At 41.7% G+C, this 10,449-nt stretch overlaps 1 protein-coding gene and 1 pseudogene across 15 annotated transcripts in view; both read left to right on the forward strand.

Annotated features, from left to right (window-relative positions):
• nrcama (neuronal cell adhesion molecule a) overlaps nt 1–10,449 on the forward strand; it is a 1,100,153-nt gene that overhangs the window by 374,748 nt on the left and 714,956 nt on the right. The window lies entirely within an intron of this gene.
• The window catches only part of LOC116673009 (F-box only protein 15-like), a 17,578-nt pseudogene continuing 8,247 nt past the window's right edge, over nt 1,119–10,449 (forward strand).

A 10,449-nucleotide genomic window follows, 5' to 3' on the forward strand; every position in this document is an offset into this window, starting at 1 on the left:
AATAAAGTGGAATCTAATCTAATCTAATCTGATCTAATCTAATCTAATTTCACTTGATGAGACAGACCATTGTCTTATTTCGGTGACCCGTGCATGGTTATCTCAAGTTTTTGGCACATCACGTCAGAACATCTCCATCCATTGCACATTGCAAAAAGCCATAAAAACAGTTGATTGTTCATGTTTTGTCCAAGTCTTGTCTCGTTGTCCTCGTCTGTCTTGTTGTTTTTGTGTGTCTGTATCTGTGTCCAGCCCGTCCTAATGTCCTGTCCAAGGTTCCCCGGGTTCTACGTTCCTGCAGAACAGGAACCCGCTGGAAACAAAGGCCCATTAAACTGTCACTTAATGTTACTTTCAATCATTTTTTCTGTATAAGAAATGGAAAAATGAGAAATGAAATGGGCGGATGTAAAAGGGATAACACTGTAAAAATGACACATTGTTCTTGTTTTTTTTTAATGTGGCTCTCATTGATTTGCACTTTATTTGTGAATGGTTTATGTAATTCTCCTTTAAATTATTGACTCTGTTGTTATGGTTTTTATTTATCAATATCTTGTCTTATCTATTAAAAACAATACTGCACTGCCATCTAGCGGGCTAACTGTGCAATTGACCTAATTCAATTGACTGTGACCAATTGACAACTAATTAAGGTTGTTTTTGTGTTTTTTTTCTTCATTTTTCAACACGTTTTAATTGAAAAAAAAAACATTTAAATATAGGCTACAGCCTCTAAGGCAACAACTTAATATAATAAAAACATATAAACAATAATATGACTTCAGTGTGACTTCAGTTAAGCAGTTTTAATAGTAAAAATGTAAAAGTTTTAATCAAAAAAACATACATTCTTCTTCTATGAAGCATAAAGTTTTGTGTTTATAAGTTTGAGATTCTTAATATATTGTTTAAGTCACATAAACAAACGAATTTGGGGAAACTTCTTATTTTGCACTAATTTAAAACTACAATTAACCAAAATAAAATCCATAAAACAAATACATTTCCACGAATTCAATTCAAAATTCCCCCTGAAGTCCTGTACTCACAATGTGGCCTCTAATTGGCCCACTCGGCCCTAGCGTAACTCATCTAGCCAATCAGAGGCCGAGGAACTGAGGAAGGCGGGGCATGACCTCGCCGTGCCAGGGGTGGCCAACTGCCCGGTGACTCGTCAAGTCCGTAATGGCGGCTGGAAGAGGGGAGTTTTTTCGGAGTTTCCAGGCGTCTTTGGAGAAGAAACTCACCCAGCCGGTTCTGGGTAGACGACAGCCGGTTCGTGGCAGAGGAAACCCGGGTCCGGGCGGGATACAGTCGGGTCAAACGGGCGGAAAGACGAGGAAGAGACAACCAAGCTCGGTTAGCGGGAACAGTCCCAGGTGACGGGGTCGATTAGCATTGACGCTTTATTACCGGTTCTTTGAAGGATTTCACTTAACATTGTTGTTTTTATTTCTTATTTGTATTTGTATCCCAGCTCTCCACAACCGAGGCCAACGGGGAACAAAGCAAGTTGTCCCGAAATATCGTCTACATCCGAGGAAAACTTACTGAACAGGTGAGCTAACGTTGAGCTAGCTGACGCTAACCGCCGCCATTAACCGTCACCAGTGTCTCTCTCTGTCTCCTGTTTCAAATAACTTTATTGTCCCGTACACATTTACAATGACCTTGCATTCGAATAGGCTAATCGTGATTGTGATTAAAATTAGATTCATAGTGCAGCCCCAGGTGATGGTAATTTTTAAAAAAATTTTTTATTTTGTTTATTAAACCCCTGTGGGGGAATTAAAAAATGTACACTCTGCACACACAAAGGCCTGAACTACACACACACACACATACACACACACACTCAGGACCTGTACATGCTCTAATGGAGAGATGTCAGGGTGAGGGTGGGGGGGGCTGAGCTACACACACACACACACACACACACACACACGCTCAGGATCTATACATACTCTAATGGACGGATGGGGGGGGGGGGGGGGGGGGGGGGGGGGGCTGCCAGCTGGACCAGCACCCTGGGCGGTTGGGGGGGTACGGTGCCTTGCTCAAGAGTACCTGGCAGTGCCCAGGAGGTGAAGTGGCGTCTCTCCAGCCACCAATCCACACTCCGTACTTTTTGGTCCATATGGGGACTTGAACCAATGGATGGATGGATTTTCATTTCATATACTTATTATGCAGGAAAGTGAGAAAAAGTAACATTATATTACAATATAAAAACGGGCCTGACTCAGTTTAAAAACTAGTTTTCAGCAGGTTCCTGTTCTGCAGAAACATAAAACCTGGTCCAGCACGTCAGGACGGACGTTAATACAAGACATCGATATAGAAAAATACATTTTGACAACTGAAAACAACAACACAGTTACATAAGAACAAAGACATTTATACAAAACATCAGCTGGGTGAGACAGATACGGACAATGCAAACAAGGCTTGGACGATACATGAGCGAATTAATTAATGTGTGTAAGTGTAACTGTTAAGAAGCAGCTGTTTGGGCCTTTTTGAAATATGTGATGGATGATAATGTTCTGATGTGATACGGAATGTCATTCCAAATCTTGGTGTAAGTATAAAAAAATTTTTTTTCAGATTTCTGATAAAAGTTTTTTGTATGAGGGAACTGGGATAAGTGCTTTTCCCAGGAATGTCACAGGAGTCACACGGTTGTTCTTGTCACTCTTTCTCCAGGCTGCCGTCTGAGATTCTGCTCAAGATTCTGTCGTACCTGGACCCCTGCACGCTGTCCTGCATCAGCCACGTCAGCAAGCTCTTTCACCAGCTCGCAACCGATAAGTAAGTCTGTCGACGCAGTCCAACGATCAGTCAATCAATCAGTCAATCAAGTTTATTTGTATAGCCCTTTTACAATAGCCAAAAGGTACCCAAGGTGCTTTACAACAAAGCCATAAAACAATACATAACACAATACAGAACATACAGATACAATTAAAAGTGCTGCAGGGGTGCAGCGCTGCAGGACGTTAAACGCCTTCCAGAAATGCAGAGAAAGGAGCAGGCAGAAGGAGGACACCTAAGAGACAGTATCGCCCTACTCAGAATTAAATGCTAATTTAAAAAAGTGGGTCTTAAGCTTCGTTTTAAAAAGGCTGACGATAAACCCAAATATTTTTTTTTTTTTTTTTGTTTAACAATTTTTATTGATTTCCCTTAAACAATGTGACATTTTCTACAGCGCACAATGGGCAAAATATGTGCAAACAGCATGTGACTGTGTTTATGCAGAAATTAACCAACATGAAAGGCATCCCACACCTTCAACCCCCCCCGCACATCAACCCCCCCACCCCCACACACATACCCCCCCCCCCATCCATCCATCCCAGTTTGTCCCTTTAAGTCCAGATCTTCACAAGAATAATTGTCCATTGGAGTACTTGTCCAACATGGGATGGAGAAGGAGTATACACAATTCAGCGCCAAGTTTCCAAATACGTGGATTAAACCGAAATATTTAAAATAAAAAAGTCAAATCTGTCCTGCATGTTGTTTTAGCTACTTCAGAGCATCTGGTGTTTACCGTTCTATCCCATAAAATGTGTAGAGAGAGATGTAGTAAATCTTTAATAGCTAATTAGCTTTGCGGGCTACATCACACTAATACATTTTTGTTTTTAAAACGCACATCCTTTGCTACGTTTAAGCCTTGTGTCCACGTTACTACTCCGGGGTTCGGAAATGCAGCTGACCCTTTCTCCACGAAGACCTCAGACGCTAAAAAGTCGCCCACGTCCACCGCTAGGTGGCGCTATGGCAGAAAAAGAAACGTTTGGCCCCATAACTCCCAAACCGTACATCGTAAATTTAAAAACCTTACATCCACGCGTTCCCTGGATCCTACTGAATCTCGGGATATAGGCCACGCCCATTTCCGCCTAGACTTTTATGCGTGGAAAAATTGCGAATTATCGAAAATCAACTTTCTCAAACTCCTCCTAGGCCGTGCAATGGATCTGCACGGAACCTGACGTATAGCATCTCCAGACCGACCTGGCACAAATTTGTATAAAGGTTTTTTTTTATAGAATAAAAGTTGCGCATAATACGCACAAACAAAGTTGTGTAGCTAACAATGAAAACGTTGACTTTGCCATATCTCGGCCAAAACAAATGCAGTTAAAGCCAAACTTTGGAATTTTTTCCTTGATATGACCCTCTGAGGCCCTAAAACAAATCTCACAAACATTGGCCACTAGGGGGCGCCACAAATGCGAGTTTATATCTCATGAACCGGCGACCATCTGGGCCCACTCCTGGGGCGGTCCTCACAGTCGGGTAGGGATTGGCGTGCTCCCCGGGTCGTTGGGGCCGGCTTGCGCGGGGAGGCTTGGACCCCGTTGTAACTGCTTGAACACATTTTACGAACATTGGCCACTAGGGGGCGCTACAAATACAAAAAAAGTGTGTTTTTCATGAACGGACTTTGCCATATCTCGGGCAAAATACGTGGTATCAACACCAAACTTGGGGTGATTGTTTGCTATGCTGCCCGGAGGTTTTACACCAAATTTGGTAACGATGGGCCATTAGGGGGCGCTATAATCAACGTTTGTTGGTTTTGTCGACAAAGTCAATGCATTTAAATGGTAAATTAGCAATTGCAATATCTCTGCCACAGTAAATTCTATAAAAACCAAACCAGTAATGATTGTTTCGCCCACCGCCTGGAGGGTCTCTGCCAGATTTGGTCAAGACAGGCCCTTAGGGGGCGCTCTAATCAACATAGAACATTTCCCCGGGTCGCTGGGGACGACTGGCTTGGACCCCGTTGAGACTGCGTGCAGTTCTAGTTTAGTTTGAAAACTCCGGGCTCGCATTTTAGTCCGGCAGAGACGGAGATCTTTAGAAACGATGATGCAGACACCCATGTTCACGCCTCGATTCGGTCTTATTGGGTCACAACAGGTCCTTCTCTCATTCCTCACACCCCTCATCCGCCTTTTTTTGCTTTTTTGGGAGAAGACAATCCACGTCTACAGGCTGTTAAGTCAACATGGATCATGAACGAATCACTGCCGTTTCTGACCTTGTTGTTGATGCTAGCAGGCGTTGTGCAGTTGAATTCTGCAGTTTAAAGGCCCCATGGCATGAAAATGACACTTTTTGAGGTTTTTTAACAGTGATATGCAGTAGCTGTTGAGGGCCAAGTTAAGAAAAACCCCACTGCTAAAAAACTAAATCCTAAAGGAAACACTGGCAACTACTAACTAACTAACTAACTAACTAACTAACCAGAACCAGACAAATTTGTATTAATGCCTCATAAGAACAGAGACCGTTCTTGTTTTAAAACGCCATTTTAAAATGAAAACGTAGCCGAAGTCAAAATGCAAAATGTCTCTTTCAAAGTAAAAGACAGATACTTGTTGGATGTTTTTTTTTGTTGTTTTTTTTAAATCCGATGCAACCAAAGGGCTTTAACTACTTAGCAGCTGCCAAAAACCTACAATAATGACAAGTGATAGTTATTGTAGTCTTGTGTTAAATACGTTGATTACAGTGTAATTGGTACTTCAGCCGGTTCCTTTCACCGCAGCGCCGTGTGGCACAAGATCTACACGTCGGAGTTCGGGAGTCGAACGTGGACGCCGAAGTCGTTGGCAGGCGATGTGGAGCAGAAGGTCGACGAGGCGGAGGGGGGGGGTGCGGCGGAGCGGTCGCCGGGCCACTGGAAGAAGATGTACTTCAGGAACCTCGCTGGACAGGAAGTGAACAAGTGGTGGAGGGAGCTGAGACACGACAACAGCCCGTACACCGGCTTACCGCGGCAAACGGAGCGGGTCCTCAGGTACGAGAGGGAGTCTGGCTCCATTACTTCTTCATCACATTTTGGATCCTTTTCGAGGTTTTTAAACTTCACTTCAAATTCCCCTTTGCCTCTGTGTGGCATTTGATGCCCAGAGGGGGTGGGAGGGGGTAGATCACGATTCTTTAAATCCACAGTTCAATTTGTTGAGTTTCGATTTTAGGGTCATGCTTCCAATAAATTTTCAATTTATACATTTTTTTTATTACAACCATAATCATCAGATTAATCAATAATATCACTAATTGTTGTGACTACTACTGAAACTTCAATAAAACATTGTTAAAACAATAAGAAAAGATTGTAAGTTGCTCTACAGTAAGCCAACATAGAATAGAAAGCTTTTATTGTCATTATACACAAGTACCTGTGCAGTGAGATTGGATAAAAACCTTCACAGTGTTGACACAGAATATAAGATAAGAACATAAAATTTCAAAAGTCAAAAATTTAAATTGGAGGTAGTGCAAAGGAAATATATAAATAAATATTGCACAGTGATGAAATGGTTAAGTACTAAATAATCAATAAATATATAAATATTGCACAGTGATGAAATCCTAAATAATAAATAAATAATAATGAAATGGACATTTGGAAAAGACATTGTAATTTGTGTTTGTTTTCTTTTTTTTTTTTTTTTTGCATCAAAAGTTGTCCGCTGCCAAACTTCAAATGTCATGAGGTTTGACTGTTGTTGTTTGTCACAGAATTTTTGTTTTTCTAAGTCCTTTTATTCACTTTCTTCAAAGTGGTTCCCATGGTAAAGAAGCGGATTATCATATTGAAAATGGTGAGAACTTAAAAAACCGCTAAACATCCGTGACATCTGGTTATTTGAGGTGTTTTGTTGTTTTGTTTCCAGGAACCTGAACGTGAGCTGGGAGCGTGCCGGTGGCGCAGCGCTGTTCGGGAGGCGCTGAGATCACGATACTGGAAGCAGAGTACGGGCGTACTTTATTCAGCAGTCGTCCGTGATAGTCCGGGGAACGGACCAGCATTCGTCCATCAATTCCTATCAGATCGCAAATCCAGCTCCACGGAGTCCGGAAGGAGACCCTGCAGAGCCCCAAAGCCCGAAGGTAGGACAGACCTCTTCCTCCTCCGCAACCAGGGCTGCACGACAGGAGGAAAATAGGCAAAAACCTTGTGGAACAATTGCGATATTTCTTGCGATAAATGAGCAGATATTAAAGTGTACTCAATTCTGTTGCTTCCAGTATTCTTCTAAATCACAACCAATTGCTTGTTGAATTTAAAACAAATAAAAGGTTTCTTACATTTTTTTTTTTTTATTGAACACTAAATTGAACATAAAAGGCGTCACTTAAAAAAAGAGTGAGGTACATTTTAATTTGCAGTTTTCTCCTCGTATTTTCTTTCAACCAACACTGTTTAATTAATACAGCTGGACAGATTAAGTGCTGTGTGTGTGTGTGTGTGTGTGTGTGTGTGGTGTGTGTGTGTGTGTGTGTGTGTGTGCGTGTGCGTGTGCGCGCGCGCAAGCTGACCTGTTTATGTGGGCTTATATAGCGGAACTATTTTTAGTTGGTTTGGTATTTCCAGACATTTATTCACGTTGCAACGGAAATGTATTCGCGTCGCACGCAGCAGCGCATGCCGAGCTAACTGCGACTTGTTGAGTTGTTTTGTAACGGCTTTACATTCGTACGTTCGAGGGACACGCTGGAGAGAAGTTTTCGTCACCTGTTTTTTCACTCACCCGGAGTTAACGCGGCCAATGAGGTACGTGCAGTCATTTCTTGTGTGTAATTGTCTGTGTTGCCTATTTATTCATGTGTTGTTCTCTGTGAGAATATCATATCTGTAATTATGTGATTTCCATGTTGCTGTAGTGGCAATCTGTCCACAAATAACGCCACTGGGTGAAATCTGAAGCCCTTTCCAACTCTTGCTGGTGCAAATAATGAGATCCGCCGTCGTCGCACGTTTAACCCTTTCATTGTACACATTTTAAGATAAAATCACATACAAGAAGACCGACTCGAGTGATTAAAAGCCAAGAACGACAGGATCTAAAAACATTACTCTCACACAGCTGAGGTTGAAAAACTGTGTGGCTTCCCAGATCCAGATTCCCCATCCACCTCACCTGTGATTCCCTTTAGTACCTCCAATTAGCACCCACAAACAGGTGCGCAGGTGACGTATCAAACAACCATTTACGCAAACCTCCCGCCCACACACACACACTACACATATAACAAACATATATAGCCAAATTGCCCATTACAATTGTATTTAGTTCTCACGGCATGTTTGATGACATCGAGGAAAGCATAACAAGACCAATAAATGCCCGTAAATAAGAACGTCTGCTAACCAGAGGGAGCTACAAACACGAATAATCTTATCTACCGCTATATGTTGCAGCCTTAGACTTAGACTTCTCTTTATTGATCCTTTTGGGACGACTCCCGCGAGGAAATTGAAAGTTCCAGCAGCAGTTTTAGTGAGAAAAAGAAATAAAAAATAGATAAAAAAGACAGTATAAAGACGACAAAATAACAATAATGATAACAACAATAAGAACGTTCGTCAAATGAACAAAGAAAACACCATAAGTTATTATTATTAAAGTGAAAGTGTTGAGTCCAGTGTTAAAGTGAACTAAAACTAGGGCTGCACGATAGGAGGAAAATATACGATAACGTTGTAGAATATTGCGATATTACTTGCGATAATTGTTTTTAATTTTTTTAATTTAACCTTTTATTCAACCAGGAAAGTCCCGTTGAGCTTAAAAACCTCTTTTTCAAGGGAGTCTTGGCCAAGAGGCAGAAACACAATCAATTACATTTATAAAAGTTACGCAACACAGATAGTTAAAAACATTTGCAATGTAAACGGGTCATTTCAGGTTCTCTCAACCTGGATTTAATAGCATTTATATTTATTAATAAGTTCAGAATAAATGAGCAGATATTAAGGTGTGCTCAGTTCTGTTGCTTTCAGTATTCTTCTAAATCACGACCGATTGCTTGTTGAATTTAAAATGAATGAAAGGAAATTTTATCAGAGAGGGAGAGAGAGCATTCGTTTATTGAACAAATTGAACATACAAGGCACCACTTAAAAAAAAAAAAAGGTACATTTCAACTTGCAGTTTTCTCCTGATATTTCCTTTCAACTGACACGAATAATCACGTCTCCCGCGATATTTTGCTGCCTTTTCGCGATATGTATATTGCGCTAGTTGATATTGCAAAGACGATATATGCTGTGCAGCCCTATTCACAACGCCTCCCCCCTTTTCATCACCACTCCATCACCAATCATCTCTCTTGTCTCTTCTCTCCATCAGGCCCGGCTGGCGCTCTCTGATCATAAAGCAGGACACCAAGATCCATGTTTGCCACATCGGCAAAGACAAACTAGTCAAGGTGCGGCATCTGCAGCCCTGCTTCCTCATAGGCACCTGGAGGGTAAGCGTTCAACAACACACTTCTTTATACTAGGGCTGCAAAGATCAATCGATTAGTTGTCCTGTATTAAATTGGTTTGAGTCATCTTTTGTTTAAAAAAGAAAAAGGAAAACCTCTGATTCCAGCTTCTTAAATATGATTTTTTTTCTAGTTTCTTCTCTCCTTTGTGACAGTAAACTGAATATGAGCTGAGAATTTGAGTTTTGGAGAAAATGAGACATTTGAAGGCGTCATCTTGGGTTTTTTGGGAAACACTGATCCACATTTTCACAATTTTCTGAAATTTTAGAGACCAAATAAGTAATCCATTAATCCAGATAAAAATCAACAGATTTATCGACTGTGACCTTTTACTTCTTAAAGTGCTCGTATTCTGCTTACTTTCAGGTTCATAGTTGTATTTAGAGGTTGTAACAGAGCGGATTTCTGTCGTTTAATGTTTAAAAACACCATATTGTTTTGTTGTATTGCACATTGCTGCAGCTCCTCTTTTCACCCTGTGTGCTGAGCTCTCGGTTTTAGCTCCAGAGTGAGACATCTCACTTTTGTTCCATCTTTGTTGGGAGTCGCACATGTGCAACAGCTAGGTAAGGACTACTAGCCAGTCAGAAGCAGAGTATGAGGTCCTTACAGTACCTGGGTAAGGACTACTAGCCAGTCAGGAGCAGAGTATGAGGGCCCTGACAGTACCTAGGTAAGGACTATAAGACAGTCAGGAGCAGAGTACTGAGGGTCCTGTACAGATACCTAGGAGAGGACTACTTACCAGTCAGGAGCGAGTAGATGAGGCCATGACAAGTACATAGGTATTAACGGAACTACATAGCCAGTCGGAGCCGAGTACTGAGGGCCCACAGTTAACCCTAGGTAAGGACTACTAGCCAGTCAGAAGCAGAGTATGAGGGCGTACCACGCTAGCAGCTAGCCAAGCATAACATGCACAATGTTTTTTTTTAAACTGACGAAACATCTGGTTTCACATTGTTTCCATGTTTTTTATAATGTGAACAACAGGCTAACCACAGTATCGCCTTCATCATGGCCAGTCTGCACTTCCACAAGCTGGTGGAGAAGAGTCTGCTGGGATCTCCAGTCTGGTAGGTTCATCTCTCTCTCTCTCTCTCTCTCTCTCTCTCTCTCTCTCTCTCTCTCTCTCTC

Source organism: Etheostoma spectabile, chromosome 23, assembly GCF_008692095.1.
Source record: "Etheostoma spectabile isolate EspeVRDwgs_2016 chromosome 23, UIUC_Espe_1.0, whole genome shotgun sequence".
NCBI lineage: Eukaryota > Metazoa > Chordata > Actinopteri > Perciformes > Percidae > Etheostoma > Etheostoma spectabile.